This window comes from Lucilia sericata, unplaced genomic scaffold (genome assembly GCF_015586225.1).
Source record: "Lucilia sericata isolate MDLA Ls3-8-SP2 unplaced genomic scaffold, ASM1558622v1 Contig000029F_arrow, whole genome shotgun sequence".
In the NCBI taxonomy this organism is placed as follows: domain Eukaryota; kingdom Metazoa; phylum Arthropoda; class Insecta; order Diptera; family Calliphoridae; genus Lucilia; species Lucilia sericata.
This window is the reverse complement of record NW_023994067.1, coordinates 654824-676635: the sequence shown is the minus strand read 5'-3', so window position 1 is coordinate 676635 and position 21812 is coordinate 654824. Positions and strand designations below refer to the sequence as shown.

The 21812-nt window shown below is 28.8% G+C and overlaps 1 protein-coding gene across 1 annotated transcript in view; it reads left to right on the top strand.

The window, feature by feature from the left end:
* The first annotated feature begins 1910 nt into the window (after window positions 1–1910).
* Window positions 1911–21812, top strand: part of LOC119610620 (serine-rich adhesin for platelets-like) — a 190847-nt gene continuing 170945 nt past the window's right edge. Inside the window, exon 1 of the mRNA XM_037965917.1 lies at window positions 1911–2075. The gene's annotated coding sequence lies outside the window, so the exon portion shown is untranslated. The remainder of the gene's footprint in view (window positions 2076–21812) is intronic.

The window sequence follows — 21812 nt, the reverse complement described above, 5'->3', positions numbered from 1 at the left end:
CAAAATTATATACATACATGTACCCTTCTCACGAAGGTTTAGGGTATAAAAACAGAATGTTAAGGCTAACACGTAAGTACTTACTTATAATATTATTGGTAAGTCATTACTAGACTCTTTCTAAGTAATGAAGATGATATGTAGTAGTCACTGAAATGCAAGTTGTTAAGTAAGTACAAGTTATTACCATGTTTTTGCTGGGACAGTTCTTATTATAATCTCTTTAAAATTTGAAGAATCTTATTAAAAAATTGAATAATTTTTGAAACATCAAAAGATATGTTATTTTAAAGAGAACCGTTAAACACTTTTAAAGCTATAGAGTTGCCACAGTTTTCAACATTTAAATGAAAAAAAGTTTTCTTTACATGTTTACAAAATATTATCCAAATTAACTCAGCTATATTCTTAACAGAAACTTATATTCAATTTGCACAGAATAATTGAAATTTTTAACCAAATCTATCTAATTAACGAAATTATTTTAAATTTCTTTCCCTATATACTATATTACTACTAATTATTGTTGTATTTATAATTAAGTTCAAAAACCTCTCATAATATTGCGTGCATAACTTCCCCCAATTTATAAATATGTACTAATTGTAAACAAACGTCAAAGTACTATTATTTAAAACAACAACAACAATACTACCAAAAAGACATTAGCCAAAATTGACCACAATAAAGAGAGTAAAGTTTGTATTTAATCTACAAACAAGAGCGCTCAAATTAAAGAAGAAGTTACGATCATTCTTGAATTTTATTATAACTTAGCCACAGTATGAGTAAGAGTCTCAAAAAAAAGCTTTTTATTTGTTTGTTCAAATTACTAAGAGCGTAGAAACAACAAAATTATCACACAAGAAATCACTGCCAAATGATGTTTTCTCTACAGCACACATACCGAATATGGAATAATCAAAACGGGAGAATATTCGAAGTAAACAGCGAACACACACATGGCAAAATAGAGAGAGAGACACTTAAGAACATGTACGAACGAGTAGAAATTTAGAACTTTTCAACTACAACATGTTGCCAGTAGCTTTATTTAGGCCCTCTACACACTGATCTTTTAGCAACATCTTAACCAAAAACTAAACTACGAACATTAACAACAATAACAAAAGTAACAACAGCAGCTGCTGCGATCAGGGCAACAATAACTTTGGCAGAATTACAAACTGTTCGTACTGCTGGCCGCTAAGTAAGACAGACAGACAGCAGAGGGCTTTTGCTCAGAAGCAAACACAAAAATTTTAATTTAAGTTTCACATTTCGCACAATATTCCATTCTACAGCAGCAACAGCAATATTTATACAAACAACAAGTGTTTGTAGTAAATTGGAAATTTTGTTCTTTATTCTGCCCAATTGGAGAGGGCTTAAGGTATGAGTGCGTGAGTGTGTGTATGTGTATGTAAGAGTGTTGCGTAGCCCGATCACTTTAAAGTTTAAACAACACACGATTTAACTAACAATCCTCCAGTCATCATTATCATCACCATCGTTGACTTTAATAAAAAAAAAAACAACAGCAGCAACAACAGCAAAAAATTAAAGAAAATCAGCAACAAATTCCACATCATTCAGCAGAGTTACAATTCAGAACAGAATAAAACTGAACACAAGAATCAACGACGCGAAGGTATAAAAGAATCCAACATTTTGAGTTTTAGGAGAATTATTTAACAAACGGTCGGTGGGAATTGAGTGAGTGTGAAGTAAATGAACGATTCCTTAACATTACAATTCCTTCGTGCGAATTTGTGGATATTAAAAAAAAAGATAAATAAATAATACGGTTTAATTAAAAAGTGTTTAATTAAAGTATTGAAAAGTGAAATAATTTTTTTAATATAAAAATAAAATTTGAAAAAATAAATTTCAAAAATTGTGCAAATTTTATAACAAATAAAATAATTACCATTAAAAATAGCCGTTACAAAATTGTTAATAAAAATTTGTATGTGATAAATTCATTTGAAGAAATTTCAAAACTTGCCATATAAAAATGACATATTAAAAAAATTAAATTCATTAAAAATTTCTAACTTCATATATAGTTATAGGTGAGTGTTATTGTCTTAACGAAAATGAGAAAAAATATTAATTATTAAATTATAATTCAATAACAATAAGTTCCCACATTAAGTTTACAATGTAACAGTGAAATTAAAAAATAAATACAATTTGCAAGCAATATACATAAATTTGTTAATAAATTATTACTAAACTGAATCGAATTAATTATTATAGTGATTATTTTAAAAATAAAATAATATATTTATATAAAAATAAATCTCTAAAATGTGTAAATAATTATAGATTAGGTGAAATGTATAATGTGTTAATGACTCTAATGATGTGAATTGGTTTTGAAAGTATTTCCCTGAAATATATATATTTTTTTGTATATAAAAATAGAAATATATATTTATTTTTTTAATATTATTTTTGCTACAAATTTTCTATTAAATATACTTTTTTTAATTTATACTTAATTAAAAAAATTAGTTTTTTTAAAAAATAAAAAAAGTTAAGAAAATATAAAAATTTTATAAAAAAAATAAAATTGCTAAAATAAAAAAAAATATATATATATATATTTTTATTAAACCATAAAACTTTTCAAATTTTCTCTTAATTTCACTGATTTTTAAAATGTTTAAGAAATCTTAAAATTTTGAAAATCTGAAAATTTCTATTGAATTTTAAAGTTTTGGAAATTTTTTATAAATGTTAAAAATTTTCTATAAAATACAAATATTTTTATGAATTTTGGGAATTTCTATAAAATTTTATAAAAATTTAAATTTTCTAGAAAAATTTAAAAATTTTTATAAAATTTAAAATTTCTAAGAAAATTTTGAAAATTATTTAACATTTTAAATTTTCCTTAAATTTAAAATTTATTTATCTTCTTCCGCTATATTAAAAGAAAAACATTTTTCTAACTTAAATTTTTTTATAAAATTTAAAAAAATATGAATAAAAATTTTATAAAAAAAAAAAATAAAATTTTAGAAAATTTAAAGATTTGTTGAAATTTTATAAAAGTTCTAGTAATTAGGAATGTTGTATAAAATTTGAAAATTTCTATAAAATTTGGAAATTAATTTAAAATATAAAAAATATTAAATTTCTATATTTTTTTCTGAAAAATTAAAAAAAAATATTTATTTTTTTATAAAATTTGGAATTTTTTTTTTAAATATCAATAATTTTATAAAAAATAAAGTTTAAACTAGAAACAGAATAAAAATAATTTCAACTTTTTTAAAGTAAACAAGTAAGAGTATTATATTTGTCTATGCCGAATCTTATATACCCACCATCAAACCGTATACCATAAAAGGAATAATCCCCTATAAACATCAGGGTAGTATTTGAAATTGGGCTTATGTCAATTATGGACCGAGCTCTTTCGAATTAACAAAACATTTTTGTCCAATTTTTAAACCATGAACATGTCGTAAAATTTGGTTGAAAGATTTCATCGCTATTCTCGTATTTTTAATTAAGGAATATATGGGCTATTGTTAGTTACAGACCAATCCTCATTGAATTCGGAATGAAGACTTATGATCCTATAAAACTTTTTTATGTCGATTTTCATTCTGTACTCGTAACTTTCTGAAGGTGACTTTATATATGAGGGGTAGGTTCAATTATAGACCAATCCTCATAAAATATATTCGTATTTTGAAATCAGTAATAAGCGTTGAAGTCATTTTCGGAAGAGGACCTTATATGAGGAGTAGGGTCAATTATGGACCTATCCTCATAAAATTTTGTAGAAAGATTGTGGGTCATATGAAACTTATTTATGTCGAATTTCGCTGCTATATTCGTATATTTAAGTCAGTAATGAGCGTTAAAGAAATTTTCGGAATGGGACCTTATATGGGAGTAGGGTCAATTATGAGCCGATCCTTGTAAAATTTGGAAAGGAAATATTTAGTCATACGAAACTAATATCAGGCTTAGGAGGTAATGACTTCATTTTCAATTACATTTACAATTGAAGTAATTGTAATTGAAGCATTACCAATTACAATTACACGTAATTGTAATTAAAGTTTTGCCAATTACAATTATTTTTAATTGTAATTGAAGTTTTTCCAATTACAATTACTTGTAATTGTAATTGAAGTTTTGCCAATTACAATTACTTGTAATTGTAATTGAAGAAATTACAATTACTTGTAATTGTGAATTTTGTTCCTTGAAAATTTCAATTACAAATACAAGTAATTGTAATTGGCAAAACTTCAATTACAAATAATTGTAATTAGTTATTTGTCAATTACACATTACAAGTAATTGTAATTGGAAAAATTTCAATTACAATTACATGTAATTGTAATTGGTTATTGTTCAATTACACATTACAAGTATTTGTAATTGACCATGTAATTAATTACTTTTTGTAATCATTACCCCCCATGCCTGACTAATATATGTCGAATTTATTCTCTATATTCGGTCTTTTATGACACAACTTTTATAAAATACCGAATAATGTATTCCGAGGGGGCACTTGTATGGGTGCTAGGTGAAAACATCGGCCAATACTGCCCATTTTCAATACAAAATGCAGTATTAGAGAATATTTGTGCAAAATTTCAGGTCCCCAGCTCTTTTCGTTCAGTCTCTATCGTGCTTTCAACAGACAGACGGACGGACATGGCTAGATCGTCTTCGAATTTAATAAGGACCCAGAATATATACATTTGTGGGTCTATAACCAATATTTCGATGTGTTACAAACAGAATGTCAAAATCAATATACCCCCATCTTTTCAGATGGTGGGTATAAAAATTTCTGTTAATTTGAAATTTTCTCCGATATTTTAAAATTTCAGCGAAAATTTCAAATAAATTCGAATTAAATTTTTATGAATTTTTAAAGAAAATTAAAAAATTGTATTAAATTGAAAATTTTCCAGGAAATTGTTTGAAATTTTATATGAATTTAAAATCTTTAAAGTAAATCAAATTTTTTTATGAAATTTAAAAAAAATTTCAATTTTTATGCTTTCTTCCGCTGAATTTAAATTCCCATTAAATGACTTGAAATCCATATTTAGAATTTTTATACAAATCACCACAATATGAAATAATCGCATGATTTCTGCATAGTAAAACAAAAAAAAGTAAAAATAAAAATAGTATTTAAATAAAAAATGTTAATTAAAGTATTGAGAAAAAAATTAATATTTAAACAATAATTTGACTTTGGCATTTCCCTTTTATTAAAACGCCACTATTTGTTAGTGGCCACACTGAACTTGAACTTCAGACACGCCACAAATATGGATTGTCCCATCGAATTTGAACAAATAAAGAAATCATTAACCATGTAACAGAAAAGGAAATAAATGAATTAAAAATTTTTAAATACTTTTTAATAAAATTATTTATTTTAAGCTTAACAACAAGCTTTTTATTGTAATGAAAATGAAAACATTTGAATTTCACAGCACGTAAATTGTGGATACGAAAAAAAAAAACATTTTTTTGGCTTTAATGGTGAGTGAGTGTGGTTTTTTAGCGGTGATTTTTTTTGTTTGGTTAAATTGAAAATAATTTTTTCTTTTTATTTTAATTGAGACTATTGTTTAAATATAAACTTAAAGTTCTCAAGTACTTAAAATAAAATTTAAAAATCCTTATTAAAAGAATTTAAAATAGAAATTTCTGTTTTTTTTACGAACTTAATATATGTAGTTAAAGAATTATTTGGTTTTTCTGTGTTTTTTTCTTTCCTTGGTCATTTTCATTTTTTTAAACAAACAACTGCTGTTGCCGTTCGATTGGTTTGTGATGGTTTTCAATATTGACTGTTGTGTGACTGTTTGAAAATGAACGACAAGGATAATGACCACACTACGACTATGCCAATTGCAATTGCTAGTACTGCAACGGCAGCCAATGAGTAAGTCAACTAGCCAGCGACCACATTCTACAATTTACTTTCCTAAAGTCATACAGTTAGTAAATCACATTCATTCAATTGTATATGAAAGCATAGTCCAATAGTTTTACGGGTCTTCTCAAATGTCTCACTACTAGGTTATGTGTTATAGAGGTAGAGTACACTTTATTCTGTACTCTTAATTAGTTACATCATTCATGCTAAAGTAATGAGTCTCGTACAAAGCTAAAACTGTTACCAGAGTAACTCAAAATGTCAAAAACCCCCCGAACTGCAGGGTTAAAAACATACATATGTATTTGTATGAATTTTTGTATGTGCATGTATTTGAAAGGAAGTTGAAAATAAACACAGATTCTCTCAAGCACATGTATGCACATAATTTCCCCTGACCCATAACATTTTGATTTTATATTCGATTTATATTCGTCATACACTCGAGGTAATATTGAAGTTATTAATTAAGAAACTGAATTTAATGCTATGACAGTTTAGGAACACTAATACTGCCAAATGTGCTTTTTTTTAGTAAAAGCTTAGCTTAATTTCATGTTTTTAGATTCAATATTATAGAAATTTCAAAAAGTCCCCTTTTATAGGTTCTCATTTACTATGAACTCTACATGAATAATTTCATATTTCTAGGTTCAATATTATAGAAAGTTCAAAAAGTACCTTTTGAAAAAATAACAAGTAAGAGTGTTATATTCGGCTGTGTCGAATCTTGTATACCCACCATCAAAACATTGCCGAATAGGAATGCTTCCTTATAAATAAACTTTGATATTTAAGAATCGATGCTTTTGTTATTATCAAAACAATTTTCTCATTCATTACATCTATGTATAATTTTACCATCATACATATTATGTATATCGATAGGATCAATTATGGACTGATCCTCCTAAAATTTGGTAGAGAAATTTTCAAATTTTCTAGAACGATTTTAGTTTAGGCTAGTAATGAGCGTTAAAGCCATTTATGAAGGGGACCTTATATGGGGGATAGGGTCAATTATGAACCGATCCTTATAAGATTTTACAAAGCGATTCATGTTGAATCTCATCGCTATATATGCTTCTTTTGGACAGTTATGAGCGTTAAAGTAATTTTCTGAAGGGGACCTTATATGGGGGTAGGGTGAATTATAGACCGATCCTTATAAAATTTTACAATGATATTAAGGTACCTATAAAATATATTCATGTCAAATTTCATCGCTATTGATGCTTCTTTAAGGCTGTTATGAGCTTTAAAGTCATTTTCTGAAGGGGATCTTATATGGGGGGTAGGGTCAATAATGGACCGATCTTATTAAAATTTTACAAATTTTACGAATTTCATCGCTTAGATGCTTCTTTTGGACAGTTATGAGCGTTAGTCATTTTCTGAAGGGGACCTTATAGGGCGGCTAGGGTCAATTATGGACCGATCCTTATAAAATTTTACAATGATTTTAAGGTTCCTATAAAATATGTTTATGTCGAATTTCATCGCTATAGGTGCTTATTTTAGTCAGTTATGAGCGTTAAAGTCATTTTCTGAAGGGGACCTTATATGGGGCTAGGCGAAATCTTTGACCGATATTACCCATTTTCAATACCCTATCTTTTTTGATGGTGGGTATAAAAAGTACCATAAAGTCCTCTTTTATAGGTTAACACTTAATCCGGACTCTACATACTTAATTTCAAGTTTCTAGCCAATAACAACTTCATTCTTAACGTATTGTTCTTTCTTTGCTTTGTTTTTATAAACAAGCAAGTACAAGACTAAATTTACCGAGTATGTGTGTTTTTGTTGTTTGTTTATAATTTCTGTCTCAACATGTATGAAAAATCTCAATTTTATCATATCTCCGTTATTTATGGACCGATTTTGCTGATAGGAAACTTTTCGAAAGCATGTCTGACAGAATTGTTGAAGATTTGGGAAGATATCTGGGCCCCAGATTCTGGGGTCTTCAAAAAATTAATTTCAATAAACATACAAACGGACAGATAGACACACAGAAAGACATATAGACCTTAATTGACTCCGCTATCTATAAGGGCTCGGAATATACTTTATAGGGTTGGAAAATTATATTATAGAATATACCCTTCTCACGGTTAAGGTGTAAAAGGTTAAGGGTATAAATATTTATTAAGTGAATCACTCTCTGATGAGATCACTCTCACGATGAATCCGAATACGACTTATTTTGCTATTACACCAGGTTATCGAGATATTATGTTCTAAAGTTTAAGCGTCTTATTCATAAACATTTATCAAAGGATTATGGAACAAATTTGGTTTTTATACCCTTTATAAGTTATTATGAATAAGGTCCTAAGACTTTAAAATTGCACGAGTTCATATCAAATTTGTATCGTAAATTAAATCTTGAAAAGTATACCTTAGTCTCAGGCTTTCGAATTTTATTGTAGGATATGTATGCCTTATACGTTAATACTTGTTAATATTTTAATTACTACTACACTATATATTCGAAAAAGAATGACAAAATCTTTGGATGAGGTGTATAAACGTTATTCTGTTTAGCATTCTGTAAAAGAAAATACTTATGTATTTATGATAAATTTTCTGAAAAATGATTGACATCAAATGAAAATAGAAACAAATAGAAGAGACATCACTTTTTTGATTATTCTCTTACAGTGAGTGTAATTTTCGATTGGTCAACATACATACTACTTATCCATATAGCAGTTGGTTGAGATGATGCCGACGTCACGATGAGCATAATGATGATGGCGATTGAAGTGCATAGTGAGCGTAGTAAGTGTAACTGAAAACTTAAGTAAAAAAAATGTTGACAATACTTGCAACAAGAGATGGTAGATAAGTTTGTAAATGCGTTATTATCTTTTAAGTTTTACGTACATGCATTAAAATCATCATCATTTTGGTCATTTTCATCATTATCGCTATCGTCATCGAGGCTTTATTATCATGTTTATAGAATCGGTTTCTGTTTTTCTCCTTGCTTGCTCCCTCTAAAGTTATTGTTTTTTTTTTTTTTTTTTTTTTTTTTTTTGCCGGAATGAAGAGATATGGCAACAACCATCAATTCAGATCACGTCTACCAAATTATTATTATGCGAAAATTGCTTATAGTTCTGGCCAAAGAAATCAACAGAAAAATACTAAAGTATGCACAAGTTTAAAATGTAAAAGAAGTCATCATCAGTCTTGGTAAAAATAGCCAAGGATCTATGCATAGATTTCATTACGAGTTTTTTTTCAGATTTCTTTTTCGTTTCTTTGTTTTTAATCAATTTGGAATTGTTACAAATGTTTATCAAGCCAGACAGGGTAAACTGACTGATGGACTGACTATCGTTCATGTAGTTTTATACTTTAAATAAATTTTGAAATTTACCAAAGAAAACAACAAAAAATACTTCATTACATTTAAAAGTTCAGGTTGCAGTTTTGTCCTTGTACAATAAAATAATGTTCTTTACGCATATGATTAATTTTGGTTTACATTTTCCATGGATCCCCGTAAAATTACAACAGCCACTAGAGTTCCTTTTTTCGCATTTGGTTTCTTTTGCTGTATATTTTTTGTGTCTGCATAGTTAAATAAATTAAATTCTTATTCATTTTATTTAATTTTTTTTGTTTTCGTTTATTTTTTTACTGCTTGAAATTTATTTTCTTTTTCCATCATGCATGAGTGTAAGAAGGGAGGTGTACTGTCCTGTTCTACTTGACAGCCGGATCTGTTTAAGCATATTTTATTTTACCTAAACCCTGGTTTCTTTTTCTTGCGTATGTGTGTTTGTTAGTGGCACTTTGTCATCTGACATTTTTGACATTTACGCCGTTACTGTCAATAAATTTTGATAAAAATCATCTTCTAGTTTTGCCAAGTTTTTACTTATGTTGCTTTCTGGCGGTTTTTATTTTGAATAATGAAATGGTCCGTTACTAATGTGATAAATGACATGAATGTATGAATTTAAATCATTTGGCTTTTTATGGTTATATGTACATATATTTTTTTCTTTTTTTTTCCTTCTTTATTATATAGAGTTTTTTGTTTGGTATATAATCGGTACTTTTTTGTGCCTAGGAATGCAAAGGAACTATTATCATACATACCTACAATGTGGAAGGTATTATGGGTTTAAGCTGATGTTTGTAGCGAATAGCAATATTGATTCCACATTGACTAAAGTATACCAATCGGCTCAGAATCATTTTCTGAAGCGATTTAGCAGTGTGCGTCCATTTGTCCGTTCAAAACAAATAATTTCTTTAACGCGTTGACGCTCGCAGAAAAAATTATGAAGGCACGTGTGTATACACGTACTGAGCACGAGAAAAATAAAAAATATTTTTTTATTAAAAGAGGCTTCCCTACCAGCGATTGACAAGTAAGAAATTATAGTCGAGCGAGGCCTACTATATGATACCCAAACCAGTTATACATATAAAATGTGATTTAGTGTTCATAATACAGCATTTATGTTGAATTGTACCTTGACTCAGATATACTTAAGCCATTTTTTGTTGAATAAAATTATGTACATTTAAGTCATATTTCGAAGGGGGCTTTGTATAGGGGCTAGGGTCAAATGAGGACGGACGGACAGACGGACATAGCTAAATCGACTCAGAAATTGATTCTATTTTAAGGTGGGTATTATTGTGCGTTACAAACCCAATATACTCTCCTCACTAAAGTGCTGAAGGTTATAAAAATGCTAATCTCAGTACAACAATTTAATAATAATCTTTTCGAAATGGGTCTCAAAAAATCCACAATTTTGACCGAAATCTATCCGAAAATTACAAAATTTGGCGATAGAGAAAGGAATACGAAATTTTAATTTGACTTAAATATTTTCTAATAATGTTTAGTCTACATGATCAAAAGGGATCAAAATAGGTAAGACCGTTTCAAAATTGCTGCGATGTACCACAGTTAGATAGATGGGATTGTATCGCTATTTTATAAGCAATTTATTAATGAAAAACTTATTTTCTAAAAGAGACTTTACATTGATACTGGGAGATAATGTGGACCGATTCTCATGACATTTCATTATTAGCCTTTTTGAGCGAATTGTAGACATTCAACTCATTTTTTAAGGAATCTTTGTTACATTGCAAAATTCGACAGGGTCATTAACGCAAGTATAAAACTTAGTTGTACCGCTTTTTGTCTAGATATTTAACATAATTATGAGCTCAAAGTCCGATTAGGGAGGTTCAGTTCATTATGGGGGTTAGGTAAAACAATGGACCGATCTTATCCGCTTTCAACAGGCTTCGTTTGAAGATCATGTACCAAATTTCATGTAATTATCTTTATAATTTCTACATGTAGTTTGATTACAGAGAGACGGACATAACTAAATCGACTCAGAAAATGATTCTTAGCCGATTTGTATACTTCAAGGTGGATGTGTAGGGTATAATTAAAATATACAACGCTACGACACTGATTGTGAATTGGACAATTAAATGTTACTTGTTTGATATGAAATTCATTTTTCTTATTTTAACTACAATTTAAACTCCAACCTTTATGGAATGTATTTTTTTGTCTAAAGTCCATAGGGTGAGATTAATGCATTTTTATTAATTATTCAATGCACCATTATTATAATTTCTTTAATTTTTTTTTTTTTTTTGGTGTAAAAATTGTTCTTAATTCCAAACTTTGCTTTAACATACAGATGTATGTATTTATTATTCCAATCGTACTTTTTTTACATAAACCCCTACACTTTTTTCCATACTTACACCTAATAAATATTTATTATCGCTGTTATCAGGTGTTTTCATAAAAATTTCAATTAAATTTAATGGCTATTTTTTTTAAATATTCACACAAACTTATGCATACCTATAAGAAATTACATGCAAGTGGTTGGAAAAAGTATTAAAAACATCACCCATAGTTAAGCAAATAAAAAATAAAAAAGTCCTTTTGCTATAAGGCTAGATTGAAAAGGATGTTAAGAATATGACAATAAATGTCTAAAAAAAAAATTATGTTATGAAAAATCTAAGGATTTTGAGACAAAATTGTAACCTTTTTACCACCGTTTTTAAATACAACAAGTAAATTTCCAAAAAAAGCCAAAATTTTTAAAGAACTTTTCAGATTGCATAGGCAATTATAAAGAAAAAATAAAAAAATCAATCTTCTATTAAAAACCACATTAAAATCAGTTTAAGGAAATAATAAAAAAGAGGACACAACACAATCAACCACATTTATGCAAATAAGTAGTGACTGACCATTGTACAAGTAATTTTTAGCTATTTAAACATTCTTGACTCCATTACATTATGCGTACGATTCTCAGCTTCTACCTCGATACACCATATTTACATAAATATTCGAATAAAATGGCATCATTAACAACTAACACAATTTGGTTTACAAATTTTTATCCTATTACGTTTTCATATTTTTTTTTTTTTTTTCATCTTTCATTTGCCCTAAAATCTGACCACTTGTTAGAAGATAAAATAACAAAAAGTCACGAAATACTATGGACAAAATAAAATTTGTACTACAAAAGAACAACCTTTAAAATTAAGGTCCCCCAACATGTCGCAATTGTTAGGAATCATTCAAATAAGGCTGGGAGGAAATATCAAAATTGTCTCGCATATGTTGCTTACTACTACTACTACTTGTAACAGCAGATGAGAGTCGAGTTGTAATGAAATGAGATGAGTATGTTTTTGGTATGTTAATAACAATTGCCATGCTTATTGGCACATAATTGACACATAAAATTAGCATAATTTTCCTTATTCACATTCTTGTACCCATTCTCTTTTTCGTAAAGATATTATACTTACATCCACATGAACACCCCAAGATTGAGGGTTTTTCTTCTTTTTTTTATACTCTTTTGCTAGAAAGTGCGTGTGGCTGGGATATATGTATGTAAATCTCTTCATATGTTTGTGTATGTGTGGGATTGGGTAAATGCTCTTGTACAAATTTCATATCACTATCAACTGGGTCTACGACAAGTGCTAAGAATCCGGTAAAAAAATTGTGGCATAAATATGTGTCTGGAATAATTTCAATCGTGTTTCTTTCTTATTGTTGGGGACAGATAATGTGGGGAACGTATGCTTAGGGAAGGGATTCACATTCATAATTTAAAATGGATTTTCAAATGATGATCTTTGACAATGACAAATTGATCTTCAGTTTGTATATTGAAATTAAATAATATACGTTAGCGTGTCCCGTGGACCACATTTTTTGTAAGAATAACTCTTAAAGAAAGTGTATTAATGTACTAAAAACGAGAAAAATAAACAAGTATGAAACAATAGTGGGGCGTGGCCGACCATATGATACCATACACCAATTGCGAATATTAAATATGAAGCATTTTTAATAATAAAGCAAACATCAGCACATTGTGCCGATTTTTGGATTTTTCTGAAGGGGACTTTATATAGGAGTTAGGGTTAAATGAGACCCGATCATTACGAAAATCACAGACGGTGTTACTTATGATTATATCAAACTTAGTTTTGTCAATTTTTGGAAAGATAGTAGTATGTTTGTCGTAGTTATGAGTTAAAAGGCCCAAATCGGAAGGTCCGATTGTATAGGGGCTAGAGCAAAACATGGGCCGAACCTTAAAAAAATATATTTTCGAGATTTATGTTTACATTCAATTCATCGTGATTCTAGTGTTTATAAGTGAATTGTCAACGTTCAAATCATTTTCCGAAGGGGACTTTATATGTGGGCTAGGGTCAAATAATGTCCTATCTTTACGAAAATCGTCGAAGTTATCAAGAATTATCGATTAAGTCGAGTCACTTGACACGAAACTACCCATAAACGAAGTTTACGATGGATATACAAACATATATATATTTTTTATATTTGATGTATAACACAGCTTTTTTAGATGGTAAATAAAAACATATTTTAACATAGGATTACTTCCCCTATAAGATGTTTCAATAAAACAAATAAAGGTTGAGTGCTAAAAATCTTTATTCAGAAATTCTTAAGGAAAACCTCAATGTTACCTTAAAAAAATTTATATGAAAAATAATACAAAACGACCGGTGGACAGACAAACCGGCAGACGGACAAACAAACAAACCTAACAAAACATTTTTTTCTGATTGTCAACCAAAAAAAAAAAAAAAAACAAGTTAGAGTGCTATATTCGGCTATGCCGAATCTTAAATACCCTCCACCATCAAGCTACTTTTTATTGAAACCCATCTAACTATCTAATATTTAGATAACTCGCTAAAATTTTTGTCGAACTAATTTTGATTAGGTCCAGAAAAATTTAGAATGATTTATCTATACACAGAACATACTTATGTCGAATTTTATCCGGATATAATATGGACCGATCCAGAATAAATTGCATACCTATGTATAAAATGTGCGTTTAAGTAATTTTCAGAAATGGTCCTTATATGGGAGTTGTGACCAATTATGCACCGATCAGGAAACAATTTCGTATAATGATTTATAAGCATAAAAAGATCAGGTCTAATTTTACTCCAATAGCTTTATTAATCAATGAAATATGTGCGTTTAGGTGATTTTAGGAAGTGGACTTTATATAGGAGCTATGAGCAATTAAGGGCCTATCCGGAAAAAATTTCGTAGAGTGATTTATGTAATGACAAAACATATAAGTGTCGAATTTTCTCAAGATAACTTTATTTGACAATGAAATATGTGCGTTTAAGTGATTCTCAGAAGTGGACCTTATATGAGAGCTATGACCAATAATGGACCGATCCGAGAAAAAAGTGGTAAAATAATTTGTATGTACACAAAACTTATTCAAGTCGAATTTTATTCCTATAGCTTTAGAATTCAATGAAATATATGCGTGTAAGTGATTTTCGGAAGTGGACCTAATATGGGAACTATGACCAATTATGGGCCTATTCGGGAAAAATTTCGCAGAGTGATTCATATTTGGGCAAAACATGTTTGTGTCGAATTTTATCAAGATAGATTTATTTGATAATGAAATATGTATGTGCTTTTAAGTGATTTTCGAAAGTGGGTCTTATATGGGAGTTATGACCAATAATGGACCGATCCGTAAAAAATTTTGTAAAATGATTTGTACGTATACAAAATATATTCAAGTCGAACTTTATCCCGATAGCTTTAGAATTCAATGAAATATATGCGTTTAAGTGATTTTCGGAAGTGGACCTTATATGGGAGCTATGACCAATTATGGGCCTATCCAGAAAAAATTTCGTAAAGTAGTTTATGTTTAGGCAAAACATATTTGTGTCGAATTTTATCAAGATAGCTTTACTTGACATTGAAATATGTGCTTTTAAGTGATTTTCGGAAGTGGGCCTTATATGGGATCTATGACCAATAATGGACCGACCCGTAAAAAATTTTGTAGAAAGATTTGTATGTGTACAAAACAAATTTGCGTCGAATTTTATCCCGATAGCTTTACAATTCAATGAAATATATGCGTTTAAGTGATTTTCGGAAGTCGACCTTATATGGGAGCTATGACCAATTATGGGCCTATCCGGAAAAACTTTAGTAGAATGATTTGTATGTACACAAAACATATCCAGCTCGAATCTTATCACAATAGCTTTATTCATCAATGAAATATGTGCGTTTAGGTGATTTTCGGAAGTGGACCTTATATGGGAGCTATGACCAATTGTGGACCGACTGAGATCTATGTTGGTAGTATGATTTCTGTTCATATTATATTTGTATGTACAAAATTTGGTGTTGATACCGATATATTTGAGGGAGTTATTAACGATAAACTAATTTCCGGGAATATATACCTTTGTATGGAGGCTATGGGAAATAATGGATCGATTGTAAAGATTTTGAACATAATTGATCACTGCCATAAAAAAATAAAGTGTGACAAAATTTATTGCAATATCTTTGGTAGTTTCTGAGAAAACTTCAAAAGAATTAGGAAAAAAACGTAATTTTTTTCGAGGTAGTCTGAAATTTTTACTCATAACTTCTTACGTTGTGAACCGATTTTGCTGATTTTCAATACCAAACTGCTTAGGATAATAATAAATATTTTGGGTGAATTTGGTTGATTTCCTTTACTTAGTTTTAACGTGAGCGTGTTTTACACAGACAGACAGACAGACAGACAGACGGACAGACGGACATAGCTAAATCGACTCAGAATTTCATAAGGACCCAGAATATATATACTTTGTTGGGTCTTAGATGAATATTTCTTGGTGTTACACACGGAACGACAAACTTATATATACCCTCTATCACCACTGATGGTGGTGGAGGGTATAAAAACAAAATTGACAATAATTTTTGGGTGTGTTCTACTTCAGTTTGGCCTGTTACAAATACTCTTACACACAACAAGTGTGTGTGTTTGTATATAAGAATTTTTGAGATTTTGGTGCGTTTTTTGAATCTTTAAACAGTTTACTCGCTTTACACTTAAGAACCCATCGCAAGTACGATAACAATTCGAATAAATATGAACAAGTATGAAATGGTTTGTACTGATTTTATTTTTTAAAATATATATATATTTATATTATTGTTGTTATTTCGTACACCAAAAATTATGTCAACCTTTCTTTTTTTCATAAAAAAGGGGGATATAATTTTGGGTTTTTTTTCATTATTTCACTACATATTTAGGTTACACATTTTTATTCATAACTTTTTGCACAAACCTTTACATATCTTAAATTTTATTTTAAGGTACAAAAATTTAAAAAATTATTTATATTATTGAGAGTAAGCCAAATACTGTTATGAAATTTAATTTTTTTTATTTAGCATTTTAACCCATTTTTAAATTGTATTTGTTTTTTAATTTATTTTATTAATAATTTTTTATATTTTATTATATTTGGGTCAATGAGATTTTTTTGTTGTTATTCTACAAATAGTTATCAGTTGACATGTTGTTGTTTTTATTTAAATTGGTTTTAATTTATATTTTTTTAGAACATTTTGACATTTGTTATTTGCTGTGGGAGTTTTATGTTAAGAATTGTGTATCGCAATAGATTAAAAAAAAAAAAGTTTAACGAGAAACAAAAAAGAAAGTTTTGAATCACTGGTGTATGAATTATAAATTTCTAGTCCAAGTTATGTTTATATTTCTCACACACCAATTAGGGGATTAAGGTAGAAAAACAAAACATGTTGTGTTAAGTTTAAATGATTTATAAGGAAATTTAAATTGATTTTAATCTTTTTTGCAGACCTTATTATAATAATTTTAAGATTTTTAAAAAGTATACTTTCAAAAGAAAGTAGAAGTGTTGAACCATATTTAGAGAATATTTTTTATATGAATTTATTTTGTAGACAAAATAAACTGAATTTAACAAGAATTGTTTTTATACATTTCCAGACAGTAGTGTTGACCAATTGATTTGAAAAACATCATATTTAAAGAGCAAAATTTTAATAAGTCATTGGCCAGTAAGAGTACTATATTCGACATTGCCGAATCTTGATATTGTGTTTTGGTAATATGTTCATGAGTTCAGGATCTAACAGATATTCTCAACATACATATAGACGGACAGACAGACAGAAAGACAGACATATGGACGGACGGACATAGTTTAATCATTTGTTTGACTGTCCGTCTGTATACGGAAAGCTTAATAAGGACCAAAAAAAGGAGCTACAGCTATACAATTGTACACAAATATTCGCTATACATACATACGTATGTATATGGTTTTTATACCCTACACCACTTTAGTGGGGAGGGTATATTGGGTTTATGCAGATGTTTGTAACTCACAATAATATTGGTCCTATATACCAATCTGCTAAGAATCATTTTCTGAGTCGATTTAGGTATGTCCGTCCGACCATGTAAATCTTGTAATTAATTAAACTACAGGATAAGATAATTCAATGAAATTTGGTACATGATCTTCTATTATCTCAGTGATGAAGCCTATTGAAAATGGTTAGGATCAGTCCATTATTTCACCTAGCCCCCATACAACTGAACCCCCGAAAAGGGCTTGTAAACTTTGTAATCAAAGTACAACTCGCAATTTTGAAGGTAATTCAATGAAACTTTGCACATGATCTTCTATTGTACTAGAAACGAATCCTATTGAAAATGGGTAACATCGGTCACCTAGCCCCCATATAACTGAACCCCCGAATAGGGCTTTTAAGTTCATAATTATGTTCAATATACTCGTATCTCGACAAAAAGCTGCAAAACCAAGTTCTATAATAGCCTTCATGACCCTGATAAATTTTTTGATGATAGCGCCTCATTTGACCTTAGCCCCTATACAAAGCCCCCTTCGAAATATGACTTAAATGTACACAATTTTATTCAACAAAAATGGCTAAAGTATATCTTTATTATGAACACTACATCACATTTTATTTTTATAACTGATGTAGGGTACTATATGGTAGACCACGCCCTACTATAACTTCTTACTTGTTTATTATAAACAATTTGCATGTCAGAGCTCTTATATGTAAATAAATATTTTCACAAATAATCTTTAATTTTTTCCTTCATAAATATTATCCGAAAAGTGCTAAAATTGTGTAATAGTTAATATGACCTTGACCGACTTAGTTTTAAATTAAATTTAAATTTTAAATTTCCAAACAAATATTTCAAAAATTCTCTAAATTTTTCTAAATACAAAATACTTCTTACTACACATTTACAAAATTTATAAAATCCTCTTTAATCATTGACTTTAACCTTACACAGTCTATTAAAAATCAATTTCAAATTTGAAAACAACATAAAATTCAAACAAGTCAATTTAGATTCATCTAAGTATATCAAAACAAATCTACAAGATAGTACACTCATGCCATCAAATCTAAAGAAAATGCCTTAAAAATCGTATAAAATAGAAATAAAAACAGTAGCAAAATAAGTTAATCAACCAAGCGTTAAGAAATAAATAAACAACAATTTACAACTATACGAAAAAGTCAGCAACAACAAACAAACAACTCGTTGTAACCAACGTCTACTAAATTAGATTTACTATGAAAATCTAACGAAACTCGCAGCAGCAAAAACAAAACAACAAACACAATAAAAATAAAATCAAAGGGAATTTACTAACAATTGTATGTAAATTAACAACTCAAGTACTTTACTCTTGTACATGAAATAAACTTACACTCGCATACATATTTTCAAACAGACATACATACATACTATTTCACCCAATATGGCATTCGCATTAAATAAATAAACCAGCACGATATTTACTTTGTTGTTGGTTGTTTGTTCGCTGTTCAAATAACCAATTATTCACGTGCTGCCTGTCTCGCTAATACCAACAATAAACTCACTTTTATTTTAGTTACACCAACATTGTAATGGAGTAATTTATGTTGTTGTTTTTGTAGTCTACTACTATTGCTATTTTTACTACCATTTGTGTAATAAATTTAAACTTGAACTTAAACATTCATCAATTATATCCATTTAACATAATGTCGATGACTATTTACTAACAACAATTACAAGTAACTAATGATATAATCGATTGCAATCATCAAAATTAGCAGCAATGCGATAAATTCTTGCCGAAAATAATTTTTTTTACTATTGTTCTTTCTTAAAGTAAAAGTTGAGTTTGAAATTAAACAAAAAACATAATTAATAAGTGAGAGCGTTGTTATATTCGGCAATGATTTAGTAGATACATAAATATTTGTTTTTATTAAATTTATTTACATATTTATGTCGAATCCATAATCAGCGTATTAACGAGTGTTTAAAGTGTATTCTGAAGAGATATTTATATTGCTCCTTCCTATTGGAAACTATCATGTTTTCCACAGACCGACAGACATGCGGAGATGGTTAATCATCCTAGAATCTTATTAAGAGACCCATACAAATACGACAAATGCCCAGTCGTGATAGTGGTTATACAAATAAAACTTGTTTTTAGAAAAAATATATTTTAAATTTATTTAAAGTTATATCATTATCCATTAGTTCTATCCTTTACCTTCGTTGGAACTATATACCTACATAAGACCCATTAAATAATATATATATACATACATACATATTATGAGTTAAATTTAATTTTCCATAATTCCTTTCATCCTTAAAAAAGTAGTTTTAATTTCAACTTATTTTCAGTTTACTATTTTTTTTTTTTAATTTAAAACCATTTACCGCTACGAATCCGTTTTCTACTTAAAATATAAAATAAAATCTTATATACATAATGTTGATATCTTTAACCACATGAGTCGTATTATCAGGGTATTGGTTTTATTTTATGTAATTGAAAAAAATTTATATATTTTTACACTGTACCACATAGCGGCAACAAGTATTACAAATAATTTAATAGGTCTGTAAACACCACAATTTTAAAACAATAACGGATAAATGACGAATTTATAAAGCACTTTATAGTCAGAGAAACATACATATGGAGAATTTCGTGTCAAGTGACCCAACTTTAAAAATCGATATCTTTCGATTTGGATGAAATTTGCACCAAGGTTAGTACTATTGTTTAGTATGCCGGACACAAATTTTCAGCTCTACTCGACCTACTATCCAATAGTACTAACTTTAGTGCAAATTTCGTCGAAATCGATTTTTGAGTTGGGTCACTTGACACAAAATTCCCCATATGTAGTGTGTGAAATATTTCTATTGATTTCACTAAAAGTGAATAAAATGGATTTTTACATGGATAACCTATAGTCATTGGTAGATCTTTAAAAACGATATTAGAAAAACATTGTTTATCAATTATATTATCCTTCCTACATGAATTTTTAAAATGGAAAATCGAGTGTATATCCTTAAATAGCGCTCCAAATGAGAGAATATATCAAGACTGTAAACACTTCAAGTTTCAATCAAAAATGGAATTTCATATAAACCAGTACTGCCAGTCCAGCCTTTTGTCATTACTAAAGTTTCTCATACAAATGGCGTATGCCACGCCCTCTAATTATATTATACTTATTTTTCCTCAAATGCTCATACGTTTAATATTTGTACATGGTTGTGGCAACATGCCACTTGGAATATGAAAATAGAAAGTAGCACATATTTGGTACCAGGCATATAGGAAGACAATGTGAAAATTAAAAGAAAATCAGTATACCCCTTTATCCGGCTGTAGACTCAAACAATATACATACATACATTCAAACACACATTTATATTTATTTGATTCAACATTTGTTAATTTCAATGGGGTTTTTTGTTGACATAATCTTGTTTTTTTTTAATATTTTCGCATACCTATTTTTAACATATTTACTCCCATTTGGAAATAAAGTATTTAAACTACTTTTACAAACTATTTTAAACCATTTATACCACAAAAATATACGCCTGTAATGTACATCCCAACAAAAACTTCGCTTATAGTCCTATAAATAATCTATTTTTAACAGCATTTCCCTGTAAGTGAAGTCCGTCCATGTAAACAGGTTGCAATTTTGAAAATAATTCAATGAAATTTGGTACACGAGCGGTCATCACTTGACCCTGACCCTTATATGAAGGCACCATCAGAAAATTAGTTAAATGTTGAAAAGGCTATTGTCGCGATAAATTCGGGATAAACACATTTTATGTAAACATAGATCCGTCTACTAAATCTTATGAGGTGGTCCACATTTGCCCCCATCCCCGATATAAATCCTCTATCAGAAAATTAGTTTTTCATCAATAAATTGCTTAAATATATCGGAGGCAAGGTACAATTTAACTTAACTGGTGTAGAGTATTATTATGGCCACGGCCGACTATAATTTCTTACTTTTTATAACCACCATCAAAAAAGGATGGGGGAATTGAAATTTTCCACAAATATTTCATATAGATAA